The 15,848-nt window shown below is 44.1% G+C and overlaps 1 protein-coding gene across 7 annotated transcripts in view; it reads right to left on the reverse strand.

Moving 5' to 3' along the window:
* mast2 (microtubule associated serine/threonine kinase 2) overlaps positions 1–15,848 on the reverse strand; it is a 341,277-nt gene that overhangs the window by 72,576 nt on the left and 252,853 nt on the right. The gene's annotated exons all lie outside the window — the stretch shown is intronic.

Genomic DNA, 15,848 nt, shown 5'->3' on the forward strand with positions numbered 1-15,848 from the left:
GAGGGTAAGTGAGAGAGAGAAATGGAGAAGGAATGGTGTGTGTCCGTCCGTCCATGGGGACGGTGTGTGAGTGTGTGTTAGGCTTGGGCGGTATACCGGGATATTGTCAATACCGTCAATTTAAAAAAAAAAATGAAAACTGGATACTGCCCAACCCTAGTATGTGGTAGGTACGCCTGGACGGTGGGTGAGTTTGTGAGCAGACATTTACACATCGTGCTGCTCACTGATGCGAGAAATGTTACTGTGCCCTTCACAGTCCATCCAGAGGAAACAAAATAGAAACACAGTGACTAGAACAGCAGAATCATGGAGAGCTCAGGCCAGGAGAGGTCTGATTATAGAGCTGTGCTTCTAGTTATTAATCAAGGTGGAACACCTCACTGTTGTGTTGTGGTTTCATGAGTGTCTATAATAAGCCAGTAAGATAATTGCAGTACGACGCCTAACATAAAAACAGCTGCAGAGCTCAGTGAAGTATCTTTGCAACAATAGCTGCTAGCCTGGTGCTGCTGCAATGATGACACGAAACAGGTACACAAACACACAGCAAACTAACACTGCCATCAGTCAGCTCTACATAATATATGTCTCTCACAGCAGGTGGTCAACAGCAGAGAGTCTGCAGACGAGAGGAGAAAAGAGGAAGATGGAGAAGAGAGGAGATGGGTGGAGGATGGAGGAGAGTAGTGGTAAAACCCAGCCATCAATACAGAAATCTAGCAGCATATAGCTGGCACTCTGTCAACTGAGGTAGAGATGGAGAGATGGAGAAAGGTAGGGATGGAGATATGGTATAGTAGGATGGAGAGAGGATATAGTAGGATGGAGATGGAGAGAGAGTATAATAGGATGGAGAGATGGAGAGAGGGTATAGTAGGATGGAGAGAGGGTATAGTAGGATGGAGAGATGGAGAGAGGGTATAGTAGGATGGAGAGAGGGTATAGTAGGATGGAGAGAGGGTATAGTAGGATGGAGAGAGGGTATAGTTGGATGGAGATGGAGAGATGGTATAGTAGGATGGAGATGGAGAGATGGTATAGTAGGATGGAGAGATGGAGAGAGGGTATAGTAGGATGGAGAGAGGGTATAGTAGGATGGAGAGATGGATGGAGAGGGTATAGTAGGATGGAGAGAGGGTATAGTAGGATGGAGAGAGGGTATAGTAGGATGGAGAGAGGGTATAGTAGGATGGAGAGAGAGGGTATAGTTGGATGGAGAGATGGAGAGAGGATGATAGGATGGAGATGGAGAGAGGATATAGTAGGATGGGAGAGAGTAGGAGAGAGGGTATAGTAGGATGGAGAGAGGGTATAGTAGGATGGAGAGAGGGTATAGTAGGATGGAGAGAGGGTATAGTAGGATGGAGATGGAGAGAGGGTATAGTAGGATGGAGATGGAGAGATGGATAGGATGGAGAGATGGAGAGAGGATATAGTAGGATGGAGAGAGGGTATAGTAGGATGGAGAGAGGGTATAGTAGGATGAAGAGAGGGTATAGTAGGATGGAGAGAGGGTATAGTAGGATGGAGAGATGGAGAGAGGGTATAGCCGGATGGAGATGGAGAGAGGGTATAGTAGGATGGAGATGGAGAGATGGTATAGTAGGATGGAGAGATGGAGAGAGGGTATAGTAGGATGGAGAGGGTATAGTAGGATGGAGAGAGGGTATAGTAGGATGGAGAGAGGGTATAGTAGGATGGAGAGAGGGTATAGTTGGATGGAGATGGATAGATGGTATAGTAGGATGGAGATGGAGAGATGGTATAGTAGGATGGAGAGATGGAGAGAGGGTATAGTAGGATGGAGAGGGTATAGTAGGATGGAGATGGAGAGAGGGTATAGTAGGATGGAGAGACGGAGAGAGTGTATTGGAGGATGGAGAGAGGGTATAGTAGGATGGAGAGAGAGAGGGTATAGTAGGAGAGATGGAGAGAGGGTATAGTAGGATGAGAGAGGGTATAGTAGGATGGAGAGACGGAGAGAGGGTATTGGAGGATGGGAGATGGAGAGAGGGTATAGTAGGATGGAGAGATGGAGAGAGGGTATAGTAGGATGGAGAGATGGAGAGAGGGTATAGTAGGATGGAGAGAGGGTATAGTAGGATGGGAGATGGAGAGAGTGTATTGGAGGATGGAGAGATGGAGAGAGGGTATAGTAGGATGGAGAGATGGAGAGAGGGTATAGTAGGATGGAGGATGGAGAGATGGAGAGGGTATAGTAGGATGGAGAGATGGAGAGAGGGTATAGTAGGAGGATGGAGAGATGGAGAGAGGGTATAGTAGGATGGAGAGATGGAGAGAGGGTATAGTGGAGGATGGAGAGATGGATAGGAGGATGGAGTAGGATGGAGAGAGGGTATAGGAGGATGGAGAGATGGAGAGTAGGGTATAGTAGGATGGAGAGAGGGTTTAGTAGGATGGAGATGGACAGAGGGTATAGTAGGATGGAGAGATGGAGAGAGGGTATAGGAGGATGGAGAGATGGAGAGAGGGTATAGTAGGATGGGATGGAGAGATGGTATAGGGATGGAGGATGGGAGAGGGTATATAGGATGGAGAGGGTATAGTAGGATGGAGATGGTATAGAGGATGGAGAGAGGGAGTAGGATATAGTAGGATGGAGAGAGGGGATGGAGATGGATAGATGGTATAGTAGGATGGAGATGGAGAGAGGGTATAGTAGGATGGAGAGATGGAGAGAGGGTATAGTAGGATGGAGAGAGGGTATAGTAGGATGGAGAGGGTATAGTAGGATGGAGATGGAGAGAGGGTATAGTAGGATGGAGAGAGATGGATGGAGAGGGTATAGTAGGATGGGAGATGGAGAGAGGGTATAGTAGGATGGAGATGGAGGTATAGTAGGAGAGATGGAGAGAGGGTATAGTAGGATGGAGAGGGAGATAGTAGGATGGGAGGATGGATAGAGGATGGAGAGAGGGTATAGTAGGATGGGAGATGGAGAGAGGGTATAGTAGGATGGAGAGATGGAGAGAGGGTATAGTAGGATGGAGATGGGAGAGGTATAGTAGGAGAGATGGGATAGGATGGAGAGGGATAGTAGGATGGAGAGGATGGAGAGAGGGTATAGTAGGATGGAGAGATGGAGAGAGGGTATAGTGGATGGAGATGGAGAGAGGGTATAGTAGGATGGAGATGGAGAGAGGGTATAGTAGGATGGAGAGATGGAGAGAGGGTATAGTAGGATGGAGAGAGGGTATAGTAGGATGGAGAGAGGGTATAGTAGGATGGAGAGAGGGTATAGTAGGATGGAGAGAGGGTATAGTAGGATGGAGAGAGGGTATAGTAGGATGGAGAGAGGGTATAGTCGGATGGAGATGGAGAGAGGGTATAGTAGGATGAGATGGAGAGATGGTATAGTAGGATGGAGGATGGAGAGATGGGTATAGTAGGATGGAGAGAGGGTATAGTAGGATGGAGATGGAGAGAGGGTATAGTAGGATGGAGAGAGAGAGAGTGTATAGGAGGATGGAGAGATGGAGAGAGGGTATAGTAGGATGGAGAGATGGAGAGAGGGTATAGTAGGATGGAGAGATGGAGAGAGGGTATAGTAGGATGGAGAGATGGAGAGAGGGTATAGTAGGATGGAGAGATGGAGAGAGGGTATAGTAGGATGGAGAGAGGGTATAGTAGGATGGAGAGACAGAGAGAGTGTATAGGAGGATGGAGAGATGGAGAGAGGGTATAGTAGGATGGAGAGAGGGTTTTGTAGGATGGAGATGGAGAGAGGGTATAGTAGGATGGAGAGATGGAGAGAGGGTATAGTAGGATGGAGAGAGGGTATAGTAGGATGGAGAGACGGAGAGAGTGTATTGGAGGATGGAGAGATGGAGAGAGGGTATAGTAGGATGGAGAGATGGAGAGAGGGTATAGTAGGATGGAGAGATGGAGAGAGTGTATAGTAGGATGGAGAGATGGAGAGAGGGTATAGTAGGATGGAGAGATGGAGAGAGGGTATAGTAGGATGGAGAGAGGGTATAGTAGGATGGAGAGGGTATAGTAGGATGGAGAGAGGGTATAGTAGGATGGAGAGAGGAGGGTATAGTAGGATGGAGAGAGGGTATATAGGATGGGATAGGAGAGGGTATAGTAGGATGGAGAGAGGGTATAGTAGGATGGAGAGAGGGTATAGTAGGATGGAGAGAGGGTATAGTAGGATGGAGAGAGGGTATAGTAGGATGGAGAGAGGGTATAGTAGGATGGAGAGAGGGTATAGTAGGATGGAGAGAGGGTATAGTAGGATGGAGAGAGGGTATAGTAGGATGGAGAGAGGGTATAGTTGGATGGAGATGGATAGATGGTATAGTAGGATGGAGATGGAGAGATGGTATAGTAGGATGGAGAGATGGAGAGAGGGTATAGTAGGATGGAGAGGGTATAGTAGGATGGAGATGGAGAGAGGGTATAGTAGGATGGAGAGACGGAGAGAGTATAGGAGGATGGAGAGATGGAGAGATGGTATAGTAGGATGGAGAGATGGAGAGAGGGTATAGTAGGATGGAGATGGAGAGAGGGTATAGTAGGATGGAGAGATGGAGAGAGGGTATAGTAGGATGGAGAGAGGGTATAGTAGGATGGAGAGAGAGGTATAGTTGGATGGAGAGATGGAGAGGGTATAGTAGTAGGATGGAGAGAGGGTATAGTAGGATGGGATGGAGAGAGGGTATAGTAGGATGGAGAGAGAGAGAGGGTATAGTAGGATGGAGAGAGGGTATAGTAGGATGGAGAGAGGGTATAGTAGGAGAGGTATAGGATGGAGATGGAGAGAGGGTATAGTAGGATGGAGATGGAGAGATGGTAGTAGGATGGAGAGATGGAGAGAGGGTATAGTAGGATGGAGATGGAGAGAGGGTATAGTAGGATGGAGGAGAGAGGGTATAGTAGGATGGAGAGAGGGTATAGTAGGATGGAGAGAGGGTATAGTTGGATGGAGAGATGGAGAGAGGGTATAGTAGGATGGAGAGATGGAGAGATGGTATATAGATAGGAGGATGGAGAGAGGGTATAGTAGGATGGGAGAGGGTATAGTAGGATGGAGAGAGGGTATGGAGAGGATGGAGAGAGAGGGTATAGTAGGATGGAGAGATAGGAGAGAGAGGGTATAGTAGGAGAGAGGGTATTGGAGGATGGAGAGATGGAGAGAGGGTATAGTAGGATGGAGATGGAGAGAGGGTATAGTAGGATGGAGAGATGGAGAGAGGGTATAGTAGGATGGAGAGATGGAGAGAGGGTATAGTAGGATGGAGATGGAGAGAGGGTATAGTAGGATGGAGAGACGGAGAGAGTGTATTGGAGGATGGAGAGATGGAGAGAGGGTATAGTAGGATGGAGAGATGGAGAGAGGGTATAGTAGGATGGAGAGATGGAGAGAGGGTATAGTAGGATGGAGAGATGGAGAGAGGTATAGTAGGATGGAGAGAGGGTATAGTAGGATGGAGAGATGGTATAGTAGGATGGAGAGAGGGTATAGTAGGATGGAGAGAGGGTATAGTAGGATGGAGAGATGGAGAGAGGGTATAGTTGGATGGAGAGATGGAGAGAGGATATAGTAGGATGGAGAGAGGGTATAGTAGGATGGAGAGAGGGTATAGTAGGATGAAGAGAGGGTATAGTAGGATGGAGAGAGGGTATAGTAGGATGGAGAGAGAGGGTATAGTAGGATGGAGAGATGGAGGGTATATAGGATGGAGAGAGGGTATAGTCGGATGGAGAGATGGAGAGAGGGTATAGTAGGATGGAGAGAGAGATGGGATGGAGTAGGATGGAGAGGATGGAGAGAGGGTATAGTAGGATGGAGAGGGTATAGTAGGATGGAGATGGAGAGAGGGTATAGTAGGATGGAGAGAGAGAGATGTAGTATAGGAGGATGGGAGAGGGAGGATGGAGAGAGGGTATAGTAGGATGAGAGATGGAGAGAGGGTATAGTAGGATGGAGAGATGGAGAGAGGGTATAGTAGGATGGAGAGATGGTATAGTAGGATGGAGGATGGAGAGGGTATAGTAGGATGGAGATGGAGAGAGGGTATAGTAGGATGGAGAGAGGGTTTTGTAGGATGGAGATGGAGAGAGGGTATAGTAGGATGGAGAGATGGAGAGAGGGTATAGTAGGATGGAGAGAGGGTATAGTAGGATGGAGAGAGGGTATAGTAGGATGGAGAGATGGAGAGAGGGTATAGTAGGATGGAGAGATGGAGAGAGGGTATAGTAGGATGGAGAGATGGAGAGAGGGTATAGTAGGATGGAGAGATGGAGAGAGGGTATAGTAGGATGGAGATGGAGAGAGGGTATAGTAGGATGGAGAGAGGGTATAGTAGGATGGAGAGAGGGTATAGTAGGATGGAGAAAGGGTATAGTAGGATGGAGAGAGGGTATAGTAGGATGGAGAGAGGGTATAGAGGATGGAGAGAGGGTATAGTAGGATGGAGAGAGGATATAGTAGGATGGAGATGGAGAGAGGGTATAGTAGGATGGAGAGAGGATATAGTAGGATGGAGAGAGGGTATAGTAGGATGGAGAGAGGGTATAGTAGGATGGAGAGAGGGTATAGTAGGATGGAGAGAGGGTATAGTAGGATGGAGAGAGGATATAGTAGGATGGAGAGAGGGTATAGTAGGATGGAGAAAGGATATAGTAGGATGGAGAGAGGGTATAGTAGGATGGAGAGAGGGTATAGTAGGATGGAGAGAGGGTATAGTAGGATGGGAGAGAGGGTATAGTAGGATGGAGAGACAGAGTGGTACAGTTTAAGAAGAGAAGGAGAAGTGAAAGAGTGTGAAGGGAGGACAGAGAAATGAGAGGGACTAGAGAAACACTCACTCCACCACTCTTCATTTTACGTACTGTATTTAACATCCTGTTTAGAGAGAGAAAAGCAAGACTAAATCAAATCAACAACAACTAGCCCCAGTAAGGCCTTGGTACATTGACAGGGTAATGGTTAGATGGGTACATTGACAGGGTAATGGTTAGATGGGTACATTGACAGGGTAATGGTTAGATGGGTACATTGACAGGGTAATGGTTAGATGGCAGATTTGTGGAGGCAGGCAGGCATGAGCGTGAAATGAACGTTGTTCTGTAATTACAGTCATCCAGATAGGAGCTGCTTCTCTTCTCACCATGTATAAGGGTGTTTCTACATGTAGTCATCTTTAAAGTGAACTGGGGTAAAAGAAAAGAGAAGCAAAAGAGCTCCGTTGTCGTTGTTTTCACACTGCTCTTGCCTTGGAATAAGGACTCTTTTGCCAGTTCACTTCACCTAATTTTGTGGTCTGAGTGCTCTTCACATTGCTGTGTTTAGAAAGGAACCCAGATTTTTTTCCCAACATTCACTCTGGGGTTTTACAAAGTGCAGGACAAGCCATTCAATCAGAATGTGTTATCGGACAGCTAGATTTACCTACTTACATTTTGGAAGCTAATAACTCAGCAAAGAAAAGAAACATCCTCTGACTGTCAACTGCGTTTACGTGTAAATATTTGTATGAACATAAGATGCAACAACTGAGACATAAACTGAACAAGTTCCACAGACATGTGACTAACATAAATGTAATAATTTATCCCTGAACAAAGGGGGGGTCAAAATAAAAAATAGCAGTCAGTATGATGCAGACGAGCAGGGACCCTGGGCATCTTTCTTTTTGTGTTTTTCAGAGTCAGTAGAAAGGCCTCTTTAGTGTACTAAGTTTTCATAACTGTGACCTTAATTGCTTAATTGCTTACCGTCTGCACCACAGGTGCATGTTCATTAATGGTTCATGGCTCATTGAACAAGCATGGGAAACAGTGTTTAAACCCTTTACAATGAAGATCTGTGAAGATGTTTGGATTTTTATGAATTCATTTGAAAGACAGGGTCGTGAAAAAGGGACGTTTCTTTTTTTGATGTGAGTTTAGATTGATTTCATTAAATTATGAGACATACGATGAGACATCATACATGTATTCAGAAGCTCCTATTACCATGAAAATTGCTAAAAGAAAAAATAGCAATAGAATAACCAGTCACTCTAATAATGTTTAAATAATGCTTTACTCATTCCATATATATATATACTGTATTATATTCTACTGTATTTTAGTCTATGCCACTCCGACATTACTCGTCCTAATATTTATATATTTCTCAATTCCATTATTTTAATATTAGATGTGTGTTTATTGTTGTGAATCGTTTTTAGATACTACTGCACTGTTGGAACTAGGAACACAAGCATTTCGTTACACCCGCTATAACATCTGCTAAATATGTGTATGTGACCAATAAACATGTGATTTGATTTGAGAATGAATAATTCTGTACTTGAAAATTGAACACCCAATGTAAGCTACTGCCCCTTTAAGAGCTAGAATAGATGTTGTGATTCTCACCAAATAGGTTGTCTTCTAGCTGATGAAGCTCTATTAGCCTACCTTCGGCATGTTCACACTGCACAACAAATTAAACGAAAAGCACCGAGTTCACAAAAAATGTCTCAAAGGGACCAAGTGTGAAAACACCATAATATCATGACATACTAGGCAACAACATCTCCTCCCCGCTGATCCTCAACACTGGGGCCCCACAAGGGTGCGTTCTGAGCCCTCTCCTGTACTCCCTGTTCACCCACGACTGCGTGGCCACGCACGCCTCCAACTCAATCATCAAGTTTGCGGACGACACAACAGTGGTAGGCTTGATTACCAACAACGACGAGACGGCCTACAGGGAGGAGGTGAGGGCCCTCTGAGTGTGGTGTCAGGAAAATAACCTCACACTCAACGTCAACAAAACTAAGGAGATGATTGTGGACTTCAGAAAACAGCAGAGGGAACACCCCCCTATCCACATCGATGGAACAGTAGTGGAGAGGGTAGCAAGTTAAGTTCCTCGGCATACACATCACAGACAAACTGAATTGGTCCACTCACACAGACAGCATCGTGAAGAAGACGCAGCAGCGCCTCTTCAACCTCAGGAGGCTGAAGAAATTTGGCTTGTCACCAAAAGCACTCACAAACTTCTACAGATGCACAATCGAGAGCATCTTGGCGGGCTGTATCCCCGCCTGGTACGGCAACTGCTCCGCCCTCAACCGTAAGGCTCTCCAGAGGGTAGTGAGGTCTGCACAACGCATCACCGGGGGCAAACTACCTGCCCTCCAGGACACCTACACCACCCGATGTTACAGGAAGGCCATAAAGATCATCAAGGACATCAACCACCCGAGCCACTGCCTGTTCACCCCGCTATCATCCAGAAGGCGAGGTCAGTACAGGTGCATCAAAGCTGGGACCGAGAGACTGAAAAACAGCTTCTATCTCAAGGCCATCAGACTGTTAAACAGCCACCACTAACATTGAGTGGCTGCTGCCAACACACTGACACTGACTCAACTCCAGCCACTTTAATAATGGGAATTGATGGGAAATGATGTAAATATATCACTAGCCACTTTAAACAATGCTACCCTATATAATGTTACTTACCCTACATTATTCATCTCATATGCATACGTATATACTGTACTCTATATCATCGACTGCATCCTTATGTAATACATGTATCACTAGCCACTTTAACTATGCCACTTTGTTTACATACTCATCTCATATGTATATACTGTACTCGATATCATCTACTGTATCTTGCCTATGCTGCTCTGTACCATCACTCATTCATATATCCTTATGTACATATTCTTTATCCCCTTACACTGTGTATAAGACAGTAGTTTTGGAATTGTTAGTTAGATTACTTGTTGGTTATTACTGCATTGTCGGAACTAGAAGCACAAGCATTTCGCTACACTCGCACTAACATCTGCTAACCATGTGTATGTGACAAATAAAATTTGATTTGATTTTACTGGTTCACTTCTCTCAGTCCGAACCAGTTATATTAAGGTTTTCTGAGGGTATAAAAGCTCATGTCTCAGCTCAAACCAATAACTTTACTAACATGCACACACCCGGGCCAGCTCCCAGAGGTTGGAGGTATGTTTGATGAAAGCAACTTTTATTTTATCAGGTGGTGAAGTAGAATTCACGAGGCAGTAACTAAGTGTTACTGATGAAGAGCAGAATAGCTGAATTTCCTGCCAGCTCCGTGGTGGGAACATCCAGCTACTGCTAATACAACTACAAAACCTACAGTGGCTTCAGAAAGGATTCAAATCTCTTGAATTTTCCCACATTTTGTTGTTTAACATCCTGAATATAAAATTGATTCAATTTAGATTTTGTGTCACTGGCCTAGACACAATACCCCATAATTTCTTGAAGAACATTTTCAAAATGAATACAAAATGTAAACCTGAAATGTCTTTGGTCAAAACGCATTCCCTTTGTTATAGCAAGACTAAATAAGTTCAGGAGTCAACATGTGTTTAAGAAATGACATAATAAGTTGCATGGGTTCATTATGTGTTCAATAATAGTGGTTAACATGATTTCTAAATGATTACCCCATCTCTGTACCCCCCACACACACAGTTATCTGTAAGGTCCCTCAATCGAGTAGTACATTTCAAGCAGAGATTCAACCACAGAGACCAAGGACGTTTCTCAATGCCTCGCAAAGAAGGGCACTGATTGGTAGATGTGTAAAAATAAAAGCAGACGCTGAATATTTCTTCCTGCCTGGTGAAGTTATTCATTAGGCTTTGAATCCCACTTCTGACACATGTTTTGGGCCGGCAGGTAGCCTAGTGGTTAGAGCATTGGGCCAGTAACTGAAAGGTTGCTGGATCGAATTCCTGAGCTGACAAGGTATAACATCTGTCGTTCTGCCCCTGAGGAAGGCAGTTAACCCACTGTTCCCCGGTAGGCCGTCATTGTAAATAATAATTTGTTCTTATCTGACTTACCTAGTTAAATAAAGGTTAAATAAAAAAATGTAATGTGTATTAATACACACAGTCACTACAAAGATACAGGTGTCCTTCCTAACTCAGTTGCCAGAGAGGAAGAAACTCCTCAGGAATTTCACCATGAAGCCAATGGTGATTTTTAAACAGTTATAAAGTTTAATAGTTGTGCTATGACAAAACTGAGGATAGATCAACAACATTGACCTAAATGACAGAGAGAAAAGAAGGAAGCCTGTAAAGAATAAAAAAATCATCAAAACATGTATTCTGTTTCCAACAATACTGCAAAACAATTGGCAAAGAAATGAAATTTGTCATGAATACAAAGCATAACAAATTGGCAAATCCAACACAAAACATCACTGATTACCACTCTTCATATTTTCAATCATGGTGGTGGCTGCATCATGTTATGTATATGCTTGTCATCGGCAAAGACTAAGGAGTTGTTTTAGGATAAAAATAAATGGAAAACAGCTAAGCAAAGGCAAAATTGTAGAGGAAAACCTGCGTCGGTCTTCTTTCAAACGGACCCTGGGAGATGAATTCAGCAAGACAATAACCTAAAATACAAGGCAGATCTACACTGGAATGTATACTTTAATACTTACCAAGACGGCATTGAATGTGGCCTAGTTACAGGTTTGACTTACAGTTGAAGTCAGAAGTTTACATACACCGTAGCCAAATACATTTAAACTCACTTTTTCACAATTCCTGACATTTAATCCTAAATATTCCCTGTATTAGGTCAGTTAGGATCACCACTTTATTTTAAGAATGTGAAATGTCAGAATAAGAGTTGAGAGAATGATTGATTTCAGCTTTTATTTCTTTCATCACATTCCCAGTGGGTCAGAAGTTTACATACACTCAACTAGTATTTGGTAGCATTGCCTTTAAATTGTTTAACTTGGGTCAAAGTTTCGGTCGCCTTCCACAAACTTCCCACAATAAGTTGGGTGAATTTTGGCCCATTCCTCCTGACAGAGCTGGTGTAACCAAGTCAGGTTTGTAGGCCTCCTTGCTCGCACACGCTTGTTCCGTTTTGCCCACACATTTTCATAGGATTGAGGTCAGGGCGTTGTGATGGCCACTCCAATACCTTGACTTTGTCCTTAAGCCATTTTGCCACAACTTTGTAAGTATACTTGGGGTCATTGTCCATTTGGAAGACTCATTTGCGACCAAGCATCAACTTCCTGACTGATGTCTTGAGATGTTGCTTCAATATATCCACATAATTTTCCTCCCTGTGATGTGCACCAGTCCCTCCTGCAGCAAAGCACCCCCACAACATGATGCTGCCACCACTGTGCTTCATGGCTGGGATGGTGTTCTTCGGCTTGCAAGCCTCCCCCTTTGTCCTCCAAACATAACAATGGTCATTATGGCCAAACAGTTCTATTTTTGTTTCATCAGACCACAGGACATTTCTCCAAAAAGTATGACAGAACGAGTCTCCTTCCTGAGCGGTATGACCCATGGTGTTTATACTTGCGGACTATTGTTTGTACACATGAACATGGTACCTACAGGTGTTCGGAAATTGCGCCCAATGATGAACCAGACTTGTGGAGGTCTATAATAAAAAAAATGTAGGTCCTGGCTGATTTCTTTTGATTTTACCATGATGTCAAGCAAAGAGGCACTGAGTTTGAAGGTAGGCCTTGAAATACATCCACAGGTACACCTCCAATTGACTAAAATGATGTCAATTAGCCTATCAGAAGCTTCTAAAGCCATGACACAATTTTCTGGAATTTTCCAAGCTGTTTAAAGGCACAGTCAACTTAGTGTATGTAAACTTCTGACCCACTGGAATTGTGATACAGTGAATTATAAGTGAAATAATCTGTCTGTAAACAATTGTTGGAAACATTACTTGTCTCATGTACAAAGTAGATGTCCTAACCGACTTGCCAAAACTATAGTTTGTTAACAAGACATTTGTGGAGTGGTTGAATAACGAGTTTGAATAACGAGTTTTAGTGACACCCCATCCTGGATCTGGGAGCGTAATCATCGACTGACACTAATTAGCATAACGCAACGGACATAAATATTACTAGAAAATATTCTTATTCATGAAAATCACAAGTAAAATATATTGAGACACAGCTGAGCCTTTTTGTTAATCACCCTGTCATCTCAGATTTTCAAAATATGCTTTACAGCCAAAGCAAGACAAGCATTTGTGTAAGTTTATCGATAGCCTAGCATAGCATTATGTCCAACTAGCAGCAGGTAACTTGGTCACGAAAATCAGAAAAGCAATCAAATGAAATCGTTTACCTTTGATGAGCTTCGGATGTTTTCACTCACGAGTTAGATAGCCAATGTTCCTTTTTTCCAAAAATATTATTTTTGTAGGCAAAATAGCTCCGTTTGTTCTTCACGTTTGGCTAAGAAATCGACCGGAAATTTCGGTCCGACAACGCCGAAAAACATTCCAAATTAGCTCCATAATATCGACAGAAACATGGCAAACGTTGTTTATAATCAATCCTCAAGGTGTTTTTCAAATATCTATTCGATAATATATCCACTGGGACAATTGTTTTTTCAGTAGGACTGATTGGAAAAATGGCTACCTCTGTATTTTACGCAAGAATCACTCTGAGAGCCATCAGGTGACCACTTACACAATGTAGCCGCTTACGGGTATTCTTCAACATAAAGGCGTAAAACTACGTCACAATGCTGTAGACACCTTGGGGAATACGTAGAAAAAGTAATCTGGTTGATAGCCCATTCACTGCTCAATAGGGACGCATTGGAACGCAGAGCTTTCAAAACATGAGGCACTTCCGGATTGGATTTTTCTCAGGCTTTCGCCTGCAATATCAGTTCTGTTATACTCACAGACCATATTTTTACACTTTTGGAAACTTTAGAGTGTTTTCTATCCTAAGCTGTCAATTATATGCATATTCTAGCATCTTGTCCTGACAAAATATCCCGTTTACTTTGGGAACGTTATTTTTCCAAAAATGAAAATACTGCCCCCTAGTCACAAGAGGTTTTAATGACTCCAACCAGTGTCTGTAAACGTCTGACTTCAACTGTATATTATACTTATATACTTCAACTGTATATTATATATTGGCTTGAAAATCTATGGCAAGACTTGAAAATGGCTTTCTTGCAATGATCAACAACCAACTTGACAGAGCTTGAGGAATTTAAAAAAGAATCATGGACAAATATTGTACAATCCAGGTGTGCAAAGCTCTGAGAGACTTAAAAGACTCCCAGCTGTAATCACTGCCAAATGTGATTCTAACATGTATTGACTCAGAGGGGTGAATACTTATCTAATGAAGATATATTACTGTTGTATGTAGATATTTAATAAAGGTTAGACTTAAACAGAGTATTTTCTGTAGACCTTTGACCTAAAATGACTATTTTTATCCCACTTTATAACAACAAAATGTGGAAAAAGTCAAGGGGTGTGAATACTTTCTGACAACAATGTAGCTACAGTACTTCTCTCTCTAACAAGGTGTTTGGTACCCCTCTCTCTAACAAGGTGTTTGGTACCCCTCTCTCTAACAAGGTGTTTGGTACCCCTCTCTCTAACAAGGTGTTTGGTACCTCTCTCTCTAACAAGGTGTTTGGTACCTCTCTCTCTAACAAGGTGTTTGGTACCTCTCTCTCTAACCAGGTGTTTGGTACCTCTCTCTAACCAGGTGTTTGGTACCTCTCTCTAACCAGGTGTTTGGTACCTCTCTCTAACCAGGTGTTTGGTACCTCTCTCTAACCAGGTGTTTGGTACTCTCTCTCTAACCAGGTGTTTGGTACCTCTCTCTAACAAGGTGTTTGGTACCTCTCTCTCTAACCAGGTGTTTGGTACCTAACAGGGTGTTTGGTACCTCTCTCTCTAACCAGGTGTTTGGTACCTCTCTCTCTAACAAGGTGTTTGGTACCTCTCTCTCTAACCAGGTGTTTGGTACCTCTCTCTCTAACCAGGTGTTTGGTACCTCTCTCTCTAACCAGGTGTTTGGTACCTCTCTCTCTAACAAGGTGTTTGGTACCTCTCTCTAACCAACTAGCTCTCACCTTGGGCCTGTCCGACAGCCTCCCTTCGGAACCATCGGACAGAGGTGACGACTCCTTCATCCCCTCAGGCCAGGCTACCAAGCCTCTTGCCTGGAAAACCGGAGACGCAGGATGGGGACCACCCCCACCAGCTCTCGTTGAGGACTTGCAGGATATGTGCAAATACACTGCAGACAAGCTGCTGATTCCCTGGCCCAATGCAGTAGAAGAGACCACCAGGACCTGCTACAAGGTTAAAAGGCTACCCAAAGCCAAATGGCCAGCCAGGCAATTCCTACCAATCTCACCAGAATGCCTGGAGGAGGTTACACCCGGTGACTGTGTTGACATGGAAGGGCTTGGGCTTGCCCCCTGTCAAATCCCTGGTGGCTTCCCATCTACACCACAGCCAGAAGTCCTCCATGACTTTGATTGGTCCCACTCTACCGATCAAGATAGTGGTCATGCCGGAGCCGGGTCTGTGGGACGAGATCTGCATTGTCACAGACCTCAACATGCATATACTTAAAGCCAACATCCGGGCGTCAGGGAGGGCAATGGGGCTCATGATATCCCAAGGTGTCAGACAGTGAGAAGCTGAAGATCCTGGATGCTCCGGTAGACCCTAAGGCACTTATCATGAGAAACCCTCAAGCTTTGTCTGCCGAGGGAGACACAGCCCGGTAAACATCACCACACCTTCACACCAGGCTGCAGCAGGTCGACCTCCCTCAACCCTCAAGATCCCCAGACGCCCCGCCCCCCAAGTTAGCACTCTGGGATTGGCCAGCGAACAGGTTAATTTGAACATCGACGGGCTTCCCCAAAATGTAATTTTAACAATTCAAAGTTCTACAGCCTCATCCACCAGATCCCTTTATGATTGTGAATGGCTCGTGTTTGAGGAACGGTACACTAAGTCACAGACAG

The sequence above is a fragment of the Oncorhynchus tshawytscha genome, linkage group LG05, assembly GCF_018296145.1.
Source record: "Oncorhynchus tshawytscha isolate Ot180627B linkage group LG05, Otsh_v2.0, whole genome shotgun sequence".
NCBI lineage: Eukaryota > Metazoa > Chordata > Actinopteri > Salmoniformes > Salmonidae > Oncorhynchus > Oncorhynchus tshawytscha.